The sequence below is a fragment of the Callithrix jacchus genome, chromosome 8 (assembly GCF_049354715.1).
Source record: "Callithrix jacchus isolate 240 chromosome 8, calJac240_pri, whole genome shotgun sequence".
Taxonomy (NCBI): domain Eukaryota; kingdom Metazoa; phylum Chordata; class Mammalia; order Primates; family Cebidae; genus Callithrix; species Callithrix jacchus.
The window spans coordinates 104,593,657-104,608,776 of record NC_133509.1 but is presented as its reverse complement, the minus strand read 5'-3'; the positions used below and the strand labels follow the sequence as shown (position 1 = coordinate 104,608,776).

Sequence of the window (15,120 nt, the reverse complement as noted above, 5' to 3'; positions counted from 1 at the left end):
GGAAGGGAAGGAAGGAAATCAAGCAATGAAAGAGACATTGCTGACCTGGATCTAGAGGTTTACAAGTTGATTTCTTTTTTTTTGAGAGAAGGAAAGAAGAAAAAAAAATAAGTAAAGGAGAGGAAGAAAAAGAGGGAGAGTAAATGGAAATATTGCTTTATTTTGAAAAAAATTGGGTATTAATAATGGCCCATCAATGTTTCATTTAAACTTATGGGTAGGTGTGATGTGGTATTGACAAGAATGTATATTTTGCGTATTTGAAGTGGAGAGCTCTATAAATATTTATTAAGTTTACTTGTTCCAGATCTGAGTTCGAGTCCTTGATATCCTTATTAATTTTCTGTCTCATTGAATCTAAGTCTCGTATCTGGATGTTAGGATGGTTAGCTCTTATTGTTGCATTGATCCTTTTATCACTATATCTTTGTTGCTTTAAAATCTATTTTATCCGATACGAGAATTGCAACTCCTGCTTTTTATTTATTTATTATTTATTTTTGCTCTTCATTTGGTTGGTAAATCTTTCTCCATCCCTTTGTTTTGAGTCTTTGTGTATCCTTGCATGTGAAACAGGTCTGGATGTAACATGCCATTGGGTTTTGGCTGTGTCTTTTGACTGGGGGATTTAGTCAATTTAAATTTAGGGTTACTGCCATTTGATGTTGACTGGCTGTTTTATCCATTCGTTGGTGTAAATTCTTCTTTATGTTGGTGCTCTTTACTTTTTGGTGTATTTTTAGAAAGGCTAATACTGGTTGTTTCTTTCTGTGTGTAATGCTTCTTTCAGAAGCTCTTCTAAAGCAGGCCTGGTGGTAATAAAATCTCTGAGTTCTTGCTTGTTCATAAAAGATTTTATTTTTCCTTCAGTTGTGAAGCTTAGTTTGGCTGGATATGAAATTCTGGGCTGAAGGTTCTGTTCGTTGAGGATGTTGAATATTGGCCCCCACTCTCTTCTGGCTTGTAGAGTTTCTGCCGAGAGATCTGCTGTAAGTCTGATAGGCTTGTCTTTGTGGGTAACCTGACCTTTCTCTCTGGCTGCCCTTAGTATTTTCTCCTTCGTTTCAACCCTGGTGAATCTAACGATTATGTGCCTTGGGGTTGCTCTTCTTGAGGAATATCTTTGTGGTGTTCTCTGTATCACCTGGGGTTGAATATTGACCTGCTTTGCTAGTTTAAGAAAATTTTCCTGAATAATATCCTGAAGGGTATTTTCCAGCTTGGATTCATTCTCTCTGTCGCATTCAGGTACACCTATCAAACGTAAATTTGGTCTTTTCACATATCCCACATTTCTTGGAGACTTTGCTCATTCCTTTTTATCCTTTTTTCTCTAATCTTTTCTTCACGTTTTATTTCATTAAGTTGGACTTTGACCTCTGATATCCCTTCTTCTGCTTGAACAATTCGAGTGTTTAAACCTGTGCATACTTCTCCGAGTTCCTGTATTGTATTCTTCAGTTCCATTAATTCACTCATACTCCTCTCTAAGTTGTCTATTCTCAATAGGAGTTCATCAAACCTTTTTTCAAAGTTCCTAGTTTCTTTACGTTGGGCTACAACATGGTCTTTTAACTCACCGAAGTTTATTATTATCCATTCCTTGAAGAGTGATTCTGTCATCGGGATGCGCTCGTTCTCCATCAAGCCTTGTTCCATTGTCGATGTGGAACTGTGATCATCTTTAGAGGGAGAGGCGTTCTGACTTTGAGTACTCTCAGCTTTTTTACGCTGGTTTCTTCCCGTCATTATAAATTTATCCTCCTGTTGTCTTTGAAATTACCAACTTTCAGATTAGGTCTCTTGAGTGGACGTCCAGGTTGTTAGTTCCCAGGGCCAGAGCAGCAGCGTTAAAACTAATGGTGCTTTTCTGCCCAGGATTCTCCTGTCTGGCTTCCTTCTTGTGTCCGTAGTAGGCGACTCTGCCTTCCCGGGGCTCCAAACCTCGGTCAGAAGGGGAACCGGTCCCGTTTACTCTGCGCCGAGCGCTGCCGCGCCTAGGTGCTGTCACAGCCGCTGCACCGGGCTCTGGTGTCGTGCTGGGGGCCCGTGCGGGTCCTCCAAACCTGTTTACTCTGCTCCGAGAGCTGCCGCGCTGAGGTGCCGGCGGAACCGCTGCGCCGGCCACGAGAGTTGCGCTGGCCACCCGTGTGTTTCCTCCACTGGGGGATCTTCTGCTCCGTGAGCGACCAGAATTTGTCTGAAAGTGTGGCGTCCTCTAGTTCTCCGAGCCTTCCCTGAGAGCTGCAATCTCGGGATGTTAGCGACCGGCCATCTTGGATCGTTCCCACTATGACTTTTTTACTTTATAAACTTTTTAATTATTTTAAACTTTTGGACTCATTCGTAATAACCCTTAGATTAAGACATACAGCTGTACCAAAATATTTTTTCTTTATATCCTTATCTATAAGCTATTTTCTATTTTTTAAAAATCTTTTTTTGTTAAAAAAAAAAAAAAAAAAAACTAAGATACAAACACACACATTATCCTAGGCCTACAAAGGGTTAGGATCATCTATAACACTGTCTTCCATCTCCACATCTTATCCCACCAGTAGGTCTTCAAGGGCAGTAACAGAACTGTTATCTCCTACAATAATGCCTCCTGGAATACCTGCTGAAGAATCTGCCTGAGGCTATTTCACAGTTCACTGGTTTTTGGGGGGTTTTTCTCTAAGTAGAAGGAGTATAGTCTATGTTGATGACAAAAAAATAGTAAATACATAAACCAGAAACATAGTTATTATCATCAAGTATTATGTACTGTACATATTTGTAAGTGCTAGACTCTAATACAACTGGCCATGCTGTAGATTTGTTTACACCAGCATCACCGCAAACAAGTGAGTAATGCATTGTGCTACGACCTTACCATGACTACAATGTCACTAGGTAATATAAATTTTTAGTTCCATTATAATCTTACGGAACCACCATCACATATGCAGCAAAATGTCATTAGACAGTGCATGACTATATGCACATGTTCATATTTTTGTTCCATGAGTACACAAAAACATGCTGACCTTAGGGTACCTGTGCGGAGATGGGGATGGAAGAACCAAAAAGGGGCTATTGCTATCATATTGCTGTTTGCTGTTCCTTGGCAAGTTAATCAAATCTGCAATCCTAGGAGGTTTCCCATCTCTCAACATGTGCTACCATACCAGTGTCTCATTTAGCATTTGAGCCCCTGCTGACTTAATATCACTACTATATGCAAGTACAGTTGCTGCCAAATGCATACTGGTTGCCAAAGGTCTTATCTTTCCCATTTGTAAAATGGGACTACAATCTTCCTGACAGTATGAGGTATCTTACGTGAAAGCAGTTTGGCCAGGTGCTATGGCTCACGCCTGTAATCCAAACACTTCGGGAGGCCAAGGTGGGTGGATCACTTGTGGTCAGGAGCTCAAGACCACCCTGGCCAACATTGTGAAACCTCATCTCTACTAAAAATACAAAAATTAGCTGGGCATGGTGGCAGGCACCTGCAATCCCAGCTACTGAGGAGGCTAAGGCCGGAGAACTGATTGAACCTGGGTGGCAGAGGTTGCAGTGAGCTGAGATCGCACTACTGCACTCCAGCCTGTGCAACAGAGTGAGACTCCATCTCAAAAAAAGAAAAGAAAGCAGTTTGTAAAATGAAGAAATCTTTACTGCTATCAATATGGATGTCCAGTCTGCATAGTAAATGAGGGGAAACATAACCCATCCTCAAGGAGGTTGAAATTTATGAGAAGAGACTAACCAAAACACTGGGCCAGGCATGGTAACTCATGTCTATAATCCCAGCACTTTTGGGAGGCTGACACAGGCGGATCACTTGAGTCCAGGAGTTCAAGGCCAGGCTGGGCAACATGGTAAAACCCCATCGCTACCGCTCTAAAAAATTAGCCAGGCCTGGTGATGCATGCCTGTAGTCCCAGCTATTCAGGAGGTTGAGGTAGGAGGATCACTTAAGCCCAGAAGGTCAAGGCTGCAGTGAGCCGCAATGGTGCCACTACACTCCAGCCTGGGTAACAGAGCGAGACCCTGTTTCAAAACAAAAACAAGCCAAAAAAACACTGGAGAACCATATAAAAAAGTATAATTAAGTGTTAAACTTAGTGCTGCAAAGAATTCCTGTGGGGAGATAATTAGCATATAGGAAAGAGCATCGGATAAATACTTGATTAATGAGTTCAGATGTGGTGCTTGTAAAACCACCCCACCTCTTGCCTTAACATTAGCCTCCTAATACCTTCACTACTCACAGAAAGTTATACCAACACCAAAAGCCCTGAAATCTGTTCATGCTACCATTGCTCAGGTATAACCCAAGAAAAAAGCATGTCAGCATTGGTACAGAGCACCCTTCCTTCAATGATACGCTTTTAAAAAAGCCTGGACAGACCTTCAAAGGAAATGACAGACACAATTATATAATTCCAGAAATAGAACAGTCCCCCAAAAGAGTTCAATTGTGGAGAACAAAGAAAAAAGCATTAACTACTTCCTGCTTGCAGCCCAACACACTGGATACTAAACTGCAGAGGCAAAGGTGTAAATTGGCTTTCAGAAACGAATGATGCCTCTGACACCTCTCTTTCCTTCACCTTCCACTGCCATGGTTCCTAAGCTGTCTTCTTTCCCTGCCACCAGACAGGGTGAACTTGGTGAATGTTAACATAACAGCTTTTTAACACCCTGTTTATATTTTTCACTCAAACCAGGCCTCCCTCCAAATGTCTCCATTTTTAGAATTTCATCAATAATACCACTCTTTCATTCCTTGTCATCAAGGCTCATGGCCTCAAAGTCACCTTGCCCTCCTGTACTTGTTATTTTAATCCCCTACACCAGGTCAATCATTTATTAATCATCCAATTAATCCAGGAGGGGGTACAAGGAAGTGGATGAGACAGTCACTGACCTCAGGGAACTTCCAATGTCAGGTTGAAACTGGGGCCTACACAGAGATGGCTACCCAAAGAGGTAAAATATAAGGGGAGGGCCCATGTTTACTGGGAACTAGATACTTTACTGCCCCCAGCAGGTTGTAAAGACACAGATAAATCCGGAAAAGAAATCTCACAAATCAACATTTTTATCTAAAATTGAGGCTTGAGAGAGATGGAAGAAAAAAGATTACCTAAGGAATTCATTCTACTGATCCTCTCTATTCCCCTTCTGCCAGTCCTTTTCTCTTTAATTAAAAATAGGATATGTCAGGGTCTGAAAGCATTAAAAACTGGTTAATTAAATAAAGCCAGAAACAGGAATCCTCAAAGGAGACCAAACTCCTAGACCTAGCCCACCGCAGAGAAAGACAATTCATTTCTTTAATAGGGAGCCTAGGGGGAAGTCTCTAACGATACTTTTCAAGTTCTTCCTTCCAGAGTGACTGTGGTTTGGAGCACAGAAATAATTGACAAAGCCTGAACCGTCAAGCTGAAAGTCTGCTGTACACAAATGATTCCTCCAACACTACTCTCAAAAACCTCATGAGTACTCCCATCTGCTAACTCCATGCCAGCAAGCATTATGTCCATTTTGTTCTTTGTTCACAACTGTGTGCCTAGAACAGGCATTCACTAATTATTTGCCAGACACTCGACTTACTTCCCTTTGGTTTCTGCAGCAACCACCTACCAGCCTCCCACCAGCCTGACATCATAGCGTAACCAGAATATCAGCTCACAAATTATTATGACTTGAGGGTACATGTTAAGAAAAGATGGATCGATGAATTTTTATGAAATTCAGAGCCTATTTTTCTTACTATTCTGCTGTGTAACAAGCAAAATCCCCACAGGACAGAAACAAGGAGGTAGACAGTCTTCCCAAGGCAGAGTTTCCACCTGGAGGCAGATGGAGGACTGATAAAGGGGTGGACCAGATAACATACTATTGGTTAATTGTCTAGCAATGCCTCAAGAATGCCAAATGCAACAGCAGCACCCACTGAACACAAGACTCTGTTCACTGGCTTTCTGGGTTGGGGAAAGCCAGTATACATGACCTGCTTCCTTCCTGCCTGGTTGGAGACTTACAGTTAGAGATGTGCATTCACGCTGCATTTAGTTGGGTAGCTGATTTCATATACAATAAGCCCAAGGAAGTCAGGACCACAGCTCTGAAGGGTTGGGTCAGTTAATGGGGTGTGGAGGCGGGATCAATTCTCCCAGATGGAGAACACATCCCATTGGCCTGGGGTCAGGTGAGTTATTTTTTTATTTGTTTTTGTTTTTTTCTTTTTTTTGAGACAAGGTCTTAACTGTGTCACCCAGGCTGGAGGGCAGTGGTGCCATCATAGCTCACTGCAGCCTTGACTTCCCAGGCTCAAGCAATTCTCCCCACTTCAGTTATCCAAGTAGCTGGGACTACAGGTTTGTGCCACCATGTCCAGCTAATTTTTAATTTTTTTTTTTTCTGTAGAGATGGGGGCTCTCACTACGTTGCCCAGGCTGGTCTTGAACTGGTCTTGAGCAATTGTCCCAGCTCAGCCTCCCAAAGTGCTGGGATTACAGGCCTGAGCCACCATACTGGGCTAGGGGGCATTTCTGAACAGCAAAGATACATAGCACAGAGATTTAAAAGTTAAGCAGGCCCAGCCTAAACACAACACCCATTTTTTAAAGTGAAAACAAGTTTATTAAGAACGTAAAGGAATAAAAAGAATGATTACTCCATAGGCAGATCAGCCCTGAGGACTCTGCACCCATTTTCTTTCAGAAGAACTGGACTTAAATACTCATTTCTTTTGTAATTTCACTGTTAAGACTCAAAACTACAATCACAGAAGTAACTTGAATTTGTTCCCAACAATATGAATGATGATACCTTGCTGGACTCCCAATCCCCATTCCTGGACCAGGCCCAGAGGATGGGGAAAAACAAAGAAGTAATCACACTAGGACAGAAAAGCAGTAGACTAGGAATCAGGAGCCCTGGCTTCTCCACTAGCCCTTTCACCTCTCAGGCAAGTCAGCTCTGAGCATCCATTTCCCATTTGCATTTCTATAAAATGAGGAGGTAAAATAAGAACAACCCCAAAGTCCCATTTTTCCAACTCTAACATTTCATGAGCCTGGAGTCTCTCTTCATACACTTTGTTGTGCAAGGAGTTTCGGTAGCATCTAGATACCAACAGTGAAGAATTTGGATCTTCAAATAACAGTCTTTTTTTTTTTTTTTGAGACGGAGTTTCGCTCTTGTTACCCAGGCTGGAGTGCAATGGCGCAATCTCGGCTCACCGCAACCTCCGCCTCCTGGGTTCAGGCAATTCTCCTGCCTCAGCCTCCTGAGTAGCTGGGATTACAGGCACGCGCCACCGTGCCCAGTTAATTTTTTTGTAGTTTTAGTAGAGACGGGGTTTCACCATGTTGACCAGGATGGTCTCGATCTCTTGACCTCATGATCCACCTGCCTTGGTCTCCCAAAGTGCTGGGATTACAGGCTTGGGCCACCGCGCCCGGCCCAAATAACAGTCTGTCTCACTTCACTCAACTTATAGAAACTCCTAGAATTTAGGAGTTGAATTTGCATTAACAGGTAGGACCTGTTCCAATTCACAATGAGTTTTGGCAGGGAAGTTAAGGCTGCATTCACACACATTTACACCCACACACAGGAGGGATCTTTCTAGAAGAACTGATCCTTGGCTGTGGCTACACATATAGGAACCCAGAGAAGATAATTCAAGTTCCTAGTTTTTGTCTGTCTTGCTGGACAAAGGGCATGTGCCCTATCCCTCCTGTTTCTCTGTGGTGTAACCATCTTGACCCTCTATTAAACCATTAGGAAGCCTGCATATGCACATTTTCAAGAGCTTTTAGTAGAGATCTAGGAGCAAGGAGAGCAAGACTAGCTGTTGGTCACAAGTGCTAGTACAGGCTGAGTATCCCTTATCAGAAATGCTTGAGACCAGAAATATTTTGGATTTTGGAATATTTGCATATACATAATCAGGTATCTCAGGTATGGGACCCTAGTCCAAACACAGAATCCATTTATGTTTTATATACACCTAATATACATAGCCTGAAGGCAGTTTTGACTGTGACCCAAAAACATGAGGTCAGGTGTAGAATTTCCATCATGTGGGTACTCAAAAAGTTTAAGATTTTGGAGCATTTCAGATTTCAGATTAGGGAAACTCAACCTGTGGTTCCAATCAGAACAAGGGCAAAAGAAGACATTGCAGTATTTCATTAATATGGTTGGCATGATGTAAAACCACCCAGGGACACATCCTGTAGAGGAAATGACACTTCAAGCAGCACCATCTGCTCCTTTTTTTTGTCTGGCATGATCTGTTTTTAACCTCAGGTTACACCTGAGGTCCACCTGGAAAAGCCCTGTGGGAGCTGCTCTAAAGAGCACTCTTTCTCAGATCTACACTTTCAGGGCACTCACAGCCCCTCTCCCTCCTCCCTACCTTGCTGGCTGGCTCTCTACTCAATAAGCATTCCCCTCCCCAACCTAGCAGAAGCCTCTGAGCACGTGCACAGAACCCTGGCAGGGAGTTTTTCACAAGGAAAAGCTTCTGAGAACTATAAATCACATTTGATAATGAAGGCCCTGGGGGTTCATGGTATATTTCTCTCTATAAAACACAAAGATGAGATTTAGAGCTGAGGCTTCATATTGAAAATCCTCCTTTTTTTTTTTATAGTAGCAGTACATGTGCACTGAATTTGGGCACTATTGTGTTGGTCAACTCTCACCTATGGTTAAAGTTCTGCACCAAATATTTGGAAACAATGCTACTGGAGAGTTCAAACTTAAAAACAGGATTTTCTCTTTCAGTTTTTGGGTTTTGGATTTTTTTGGTGGCATCTTTTCTTGATTCAGGGCAATATCCACAATACCATAGTAGGACCAAGAGTTTACTATAATAATGCTGTTCTTCCTCAAACAAACTGCATAACCAAATAGAATGTTAACCTGAAAGTGGAGATATGGATGGACGTAGCTTTAAAGATACCTCCTTGAGAAATGAAAACATACACCCCCACCGAAAAACTTATATGCAGATGTTCTTAGAAATAGTATTTATAACCAAAAAACAGAAACAACCCCACTGTGCATCAGCTGATGAATGGATAAACAAAATGTGGTATATCAATACTATAGAATAGTATTCAGCAATAAAATGGAATGAAGTCCTGGTACACACTAAAACATGAATACGCCTCAAAAACATGCTAAGTGAAAGAAGTCAGTTATTAAAGACCACATATTACATGATTCCATCTATATGAAATGTCCAAATAGGCAAACCTATATAGAGAGAAGGTAGATTAGTGGTTGCCTAGGGCTAGGTGGGATTGTTGAGAAATAGGGAGTGACTTTTGGGGGTGATGAAAATATTTCAAAATTAGATTATGGTGATAGCTGTACAATTCTTGGAAATATACTAAAAACCACTGAACTGTACTTTAAATGGGTGAATTTTATGACATGTAAAAAAAAGCTAAATGAAAAAAATACAAAGTTGAATGTACAGGTACTACGAACTGAAGATGGAGAAAACAAAAAATACATTATGTTTATGTTAGAGTGGTAGAATCATGGTGATTTTTTTCCCTTCCACTTTCTAAGGTATCTGTAATCTTGTGCCTCCCCACCAAAAAATACCTCAGTCTTCCTTCGGTTTGCACAGACCGCTATAATTTAAAATGCAAATTAAGCAAAATCACTTTGTTTCCTTTTTCAAGATACCTTTCACAAGCCTCTCTCCACTTTGTTGAGCTCAATAGAGAACAATCTAAAGAACGAACAAGCGGATAAACAGGCTCTTATGCCATTCCCAGAAGCCAGTTTCATTTTACTGTCTTTGTCAGAAGCTGAAGCCTAGTCTAACCAAAGAAAATTTCAGCAAGGACAGTTTACATAAAGGGCAATTCCATGCTCTAATCTTAAATTTCTGTGGGTGAAGGCAAGTCACTGCTGGCAGTAGGTTAGACTTGGAAAGATTAAACATTCCCTCTCCTCTAGAAAGGGTGGCAAGAAAGGGGAGGCTGGGAAAGATCCCTATTTGTGTCTCTTCTCTGAGGTTTTGTATCCAATCTCCAACTGCAGAATCCTGAATCATTTTTCACCATAGAAAATCCTCTTCTGAGTAATAAAGAATTGTCAGTCACCACCTCTGCCGTCTGCAAACCCACTGAGAATCTATTACTGTCATCAGGAATCCCAGACTAACTTCCCTCAAATCAAGCAAGGAGGCATCACCAAAAAATAAAATAAAACACTTGTGTATGTGTGTAGGAGGGAGGAGTACATTTAAGGGCACACTGCTATCAGGTAATTTTAAGGATCTACTAACACTGGCAACAGAACAGGGAACTGCATCTGTTTCTGTTTGAGAAAAATGCTTCAGTAATATCCTGTTTCAGGAGTACTGTGTGAATTCTTGGCACACAGCCTTCAGATGTTTCAAGCATGGCTATTTTCCTTTTTTGAGATATAAGAGCCAGGGAGGGAGGGTACATCACAGGCCGACACCACAGTCTGTAAAACCAGTTTCAGTTCTCACTGCTGCACTTCCTGCTGTCGCTGTATCCAGTACCTTCACAGACTCTTAACTGTCCTCAAACCTTGACAGTAGCACAGCTGACCTTTCACGGCTGAAGTGACCCAGCTCAGTGCCACTGCAAGGTCCACCAGCAGAGTGACTTCCACTCTCAAGAAAGAACCAGAGGATGAGAGAGCAAATGGAGGAACCCTGCTGATTTCCAGGCCAAAAAAACTAAAAAGGGAAGAAAAAGGACACCATTGCAGATATGTGAGCACAGGAAGAACACAGGTGGCTAACAGGTTCTGCCACAAAAACCTAAGAGGTTTTTGTTAAGAGGTACCTCTTTCCCCAGAACTGTGCTTTTTCAAATGAAAGGTTCTTACACAGAAACACGAACTTAACGCTCATCCAAGGGATACACAATGGCTGTTGCCTTGAATCCAAGCCAGGGGTGGAGTGAACAGATCTTGATGTTCAAGGACAGTCCACCCAAAGGTTCCTGAGTACTATGGAACTCATGAGAAACCTGGAGAAAGAGTCTCTATTTCCCCTAGTTTTGCATTTGTCCCAAAGTTTACCGTTAACCAAATGTCCTAATCCTCAACATTCAAGTCTGCAACAAAGCAATGTTTGCTCTCAAAGTTAAAAAAAAAAAAAAGAAAAGAAAAAAGACAAGACATGAGGCTCCTTCCTCTATTGGCTCCTTCAGATCTTTCTCCTACTGCTTAAGGGAAAGCCCTCTAACAAGACTTCCATAGTGTCCAGGCAGAAAGAAGAGGGAAAAAAGATCCTGCTTGTCAGCTTCAACCAGGGATAGCATGTCAGTTCTGGAGCTTAATAACTTGCTTCATGTATGGCAATTACACAACCTGGGCCCAGTGGATCTGCCGACTTTCAGGCCTGCAAGTCTCTTGGTAAATGGGGAACTACAGGGGAAAGACAATCATGTGTGCTCTCTGGCTTTCCCTCTCTGCTGTCAAGTTGTTCTGCTTCATTCTCCACAGTTCACTTGTTTGGTGCTGAAATGAGGAAGATAATGTACCTCAATATTTTTTTTTTAAGATGCTGTATTTCTCAAAGCCCAAAATGACACTAGTAGTAACCTGGTTGTCAGAAGAGCTAAGGATATGAAAAAAGGGCACAAGAAAATATTTGAAGCAAAAGCCAAGTCTTTATGTGGAAACTGGACAAGTGTGGAGGGAGTGAAACAATGTTTAGTAGCTAAATTTGAAAGAAGTTCTAACATTTAAGAAGCCAGGTGAATTATTACGTTTTGGAAAGGGGTGTGTGTGTGTGTGTCTGTGTAGCGGGAAGGCTGCTGCAGGAATTGCTGCCCCAGCAAAAGAGCAAAGGAGGATATCCCCTACTGAGAGATGCGCCATTACATAAGAACATAAAAGTTCAGGCTGGGTGCAGTGACTCATGCCTGTAATCTCAGCACTTTGGGAGGTCAAGGTGGGCAGATCACAAGGTCAGTTGTTCGAGACCAGCCTGGCTAACAAGGTGAAACCTCATCTCTACTAAAAATACAAAAATTAGCCAGGCATGGTGACACGCACCTGTAGTCCCAGCTACTCAGGAGACTGAGGCAGGAGAATCGCTTGAATCCGAGAGGCGGAGGTTGCAGTGAGCCAAGACTGTGCCACTATACTCCAGCCTGGGTAACAAAGTAAGACACCATCTCAAACAAAACCAAACCAAACAAACACAAGTTCAATCACCACACCTCAGAAACTGGCCGGAAAACAGTGCTGAGGTCTCTTTATCTGTCAGCCTGCATCAGTAACACCTTATTCTACCTTTCTTCCCCTTCTATTTAACCAAATTCGGGGCTTTCAGAAGGCAGGCTTCAGTGAAAGAAGTCAAATTGGCCATTTGACAGTGGGTTTGCTCTCAGGGTTTACACACGGAGCACTCTGGCATTGTTCCCATCTAGTTGTAAGTGAGAATTTGTTTCATATGCCATTTCTACTACAGTATCCAAAAAATTACTTATTTACTTAATTGCTCAAAAGATCAGGACTCATACCAATATTGTCCTTTGACTAACTCACTGGGCAGAAGTTCCTTCAGCAGTAAATGGCCACCAACGAAAGTCGAACACAAACCAAAACAAATTGACTTAAACACTGAATCCATGAGAGCTAGATTCTGACTTAATGCAGAATTGGTAATACCTAGCACAGTGCCTGGCATACATTCTGTATCACATAAATACTTGGGAGTACCGAATTAAAGAATGAACAAATGAATCTTATGCAAACATACCATCAGCAGGTACCCTGAAGAAGAGAGTTTAGAATGCTCATGATCTGAGAAACAGCCCAAAGCAGCAGTGCTTTGAGGAGGTTTTAGAAAGACTCCAATTTCACTTTTACCAAAAGGTAAACAAACCAGAAACTAGTAGTTCAGAGTGTGGGCTCCACCATGAGCTACCTATGTGACATGGGCAAATTATTTAACTTGTTTGGTTTGAGTCTCAACTATAAGAAAGGGAATAATATCTACCTCTAAAGTCTGTTGTTTATTATATAAGTTCAAGAAAGTAAAGCCCTTAGCACAAAGCTTGGTACTCAGTAAGTCCTCAAGAACCTTTCCATATTTTAAATACCTTCTTTCCTGAGGTGCAGACATACCTCCCCAACTCTAGGAAAATTTTAATTTCTGGTTGAATATGCTTCTAGTCAAATATACAAAGGCCAGAGAACTCAGAAGTCAATGCCAAGCACATGTCTCTACTAGCCTCCACTTGATGGTGACAATTTGGGTGTGGAATTCCCAAAACAGAAAAGGTGTGTGTGCATAACTCCTCTGTATTTTTTACACCAGAGGAACGAAAACAGCAAGAAATGAAATAACTACTGTGAAGGGTGGAAAGACACTTCCCATCTCTGTAGATCAAAAAAGGGAGTAAATCCCTAGGCCTAATTGAAGCGGGTATCTTACTGCACCTCTGAAAGAGCGCACAGAAGCCCAGTTAGCAAGAGCAACAAAGCCCAGCATGTCGCCTGCCACCGAGAGAAAATTCTGTGGGAACAACAGCTTTAGGCCTCTGCCCAGACGCCAGCTTCCCTTTAACCAGCCCAAGGCTTTTTGACGCCTCTTTGCTTCTGGGTCTTGCGGTCCCCATAACCACCTCCCCCCTTGCTCCTAAATTCTTCCAGGGTAACTTTTCTCCACTTCAGCAGCTCCTCAGCCACGACTCCCATGAGGGAGAGTCAGATCCACACTCACAGCTGGGGTCTCTTAAGAGTGAAAAAGGAAAGTCTGTATATACGTGCCTACTTTTTGAAAGAAAAGAGCTGGTTTCGGGGAGTTTAGCCTGGTTAAGAAGAGAAGTTTTTGAGATTAAAGAGCAGCCGAGGCGCCGGGGCTCCCGAATGCTGCGGTGCGCACAGACGAGCTCTGAGATTTCCTCAGGAAATCCACCCTCTCTAAGCCAGCCCTGCCCCAGCGCAATCCCCGCAGCTTTATTACGCTGAGGGCAGTAATGACAGTGGCACAGAGGGCCTGTGCCTACCTCCTCTGCACCTACCGGCACGGCGTGCAGCTCTCCTGGCGCTGCCCGGGCAGTGACGCGGGAAGGCGCGCCCCGGACCGCGAGTCACCAAGCTCCCGGCCCCAAACCAGCCGCCGGTCTCCCCAGCCGCGCAGCCCCCACCGCCGGCCCGCCGGCCGCGCCACGCCAGCGCCGGGCTCCCAGCGGCTCGGTTCGCGGCCGGGTGACAGCGGGCCGACGCCGAGAAGCGCGGGGAGCCGCCGGCGCCGGCTCGGGCTCCGGCCAGCGTTCCTGCCCGGCGGTGTACGCTGGCCCCGCGCCCCTGACAGCCGGCCGGGCGCGTCGGTGGCACAATGCCGGCCCTGCCGCCCCCCGGCCGCGGTGACAACTCACCCGGGAGCCGGCAGAGACCTCCGGGAGGGGGGCGCTCACTGCTTCCACGCCGCCGCTTGCGCGCGCCCGCAACCCTTTCAGGTCTAAGCGAGGCCCCGCGTGCCCTGTCTGGCTCGCGCTGGCGGGCGCTGTGGGCAGAGGAAGCGCGCGGGAGGGAGGGAGGCGGCGGGGTGGTCGCCGGCTTCGGAGACTAGAACGCAGCAGTAGCGGCGGCGGCGGTAGCGCCCGCGTCACTGACCCAGCTGTACCGCGCGGGCGGGGGAGGCCCCGCGGAAGGGAGGGGGCAGGGAAGGGCGGGGCCAGGCGCGCACGCAACAGCGCGGGCGTCGCGCCGGCGTCGTGCCGGCGTCGCGCCGCAGAGACCGCCCCGCCGGGAGGCTCCGCACGCACGCGCGGCCGGCGGGGCCGGGTACCCGCGGGAGAAGCGACGCGGTGGCGGGGGGGCGGAGGGGGGGAGCTTAAAGAGACGGTCTCTGCGCTGGATTGGATGGGCGGTGGCACGGACCCAGCTGAATCGTGCGGCGTTTCAGTGCGCTCTCCAGTTCGTTTACTATTATTATTAATTTGCATTATTGAATTACTATTACTTGTAAAGAATTGTACTGCCCTCAGGTTTACAAGGCTTTTGGCGCATGTTGCCTTGTTAGCTCTTGAATTGCTCGTCTGACCTATCTCTGAAGCAGGTTATTATCTCCCGGTAAAGCAGTACACCAAACTG

The 15,120-nt window shown here is 44.4% G+C and overlaps 1 protein-coding gene across 2 annotated transcripts in view; it reads right to left on the bottom strand.

Annotated features, from left to right (window-relative positions):
* SUSD6 (sushi domain containing 6) overlaps positions 1-14,637 on the bottom strand; it is a 103,046-nt gene extending 88,409 nt beyond the window's left edge. For both annotated transcript variants that reach the window (XM_078335251.1, XM_035260828.3), the window contains exon 1: positions 14,403-14,637. The gene's annotated coding sequence lies outside the window, so the exon portion shown is untranslated. The remainder of the gene's footprint in view (positions 1-14,402) is intronic.
* Positions 14,638-15,120: the final 483 nt, after the last annotated feature.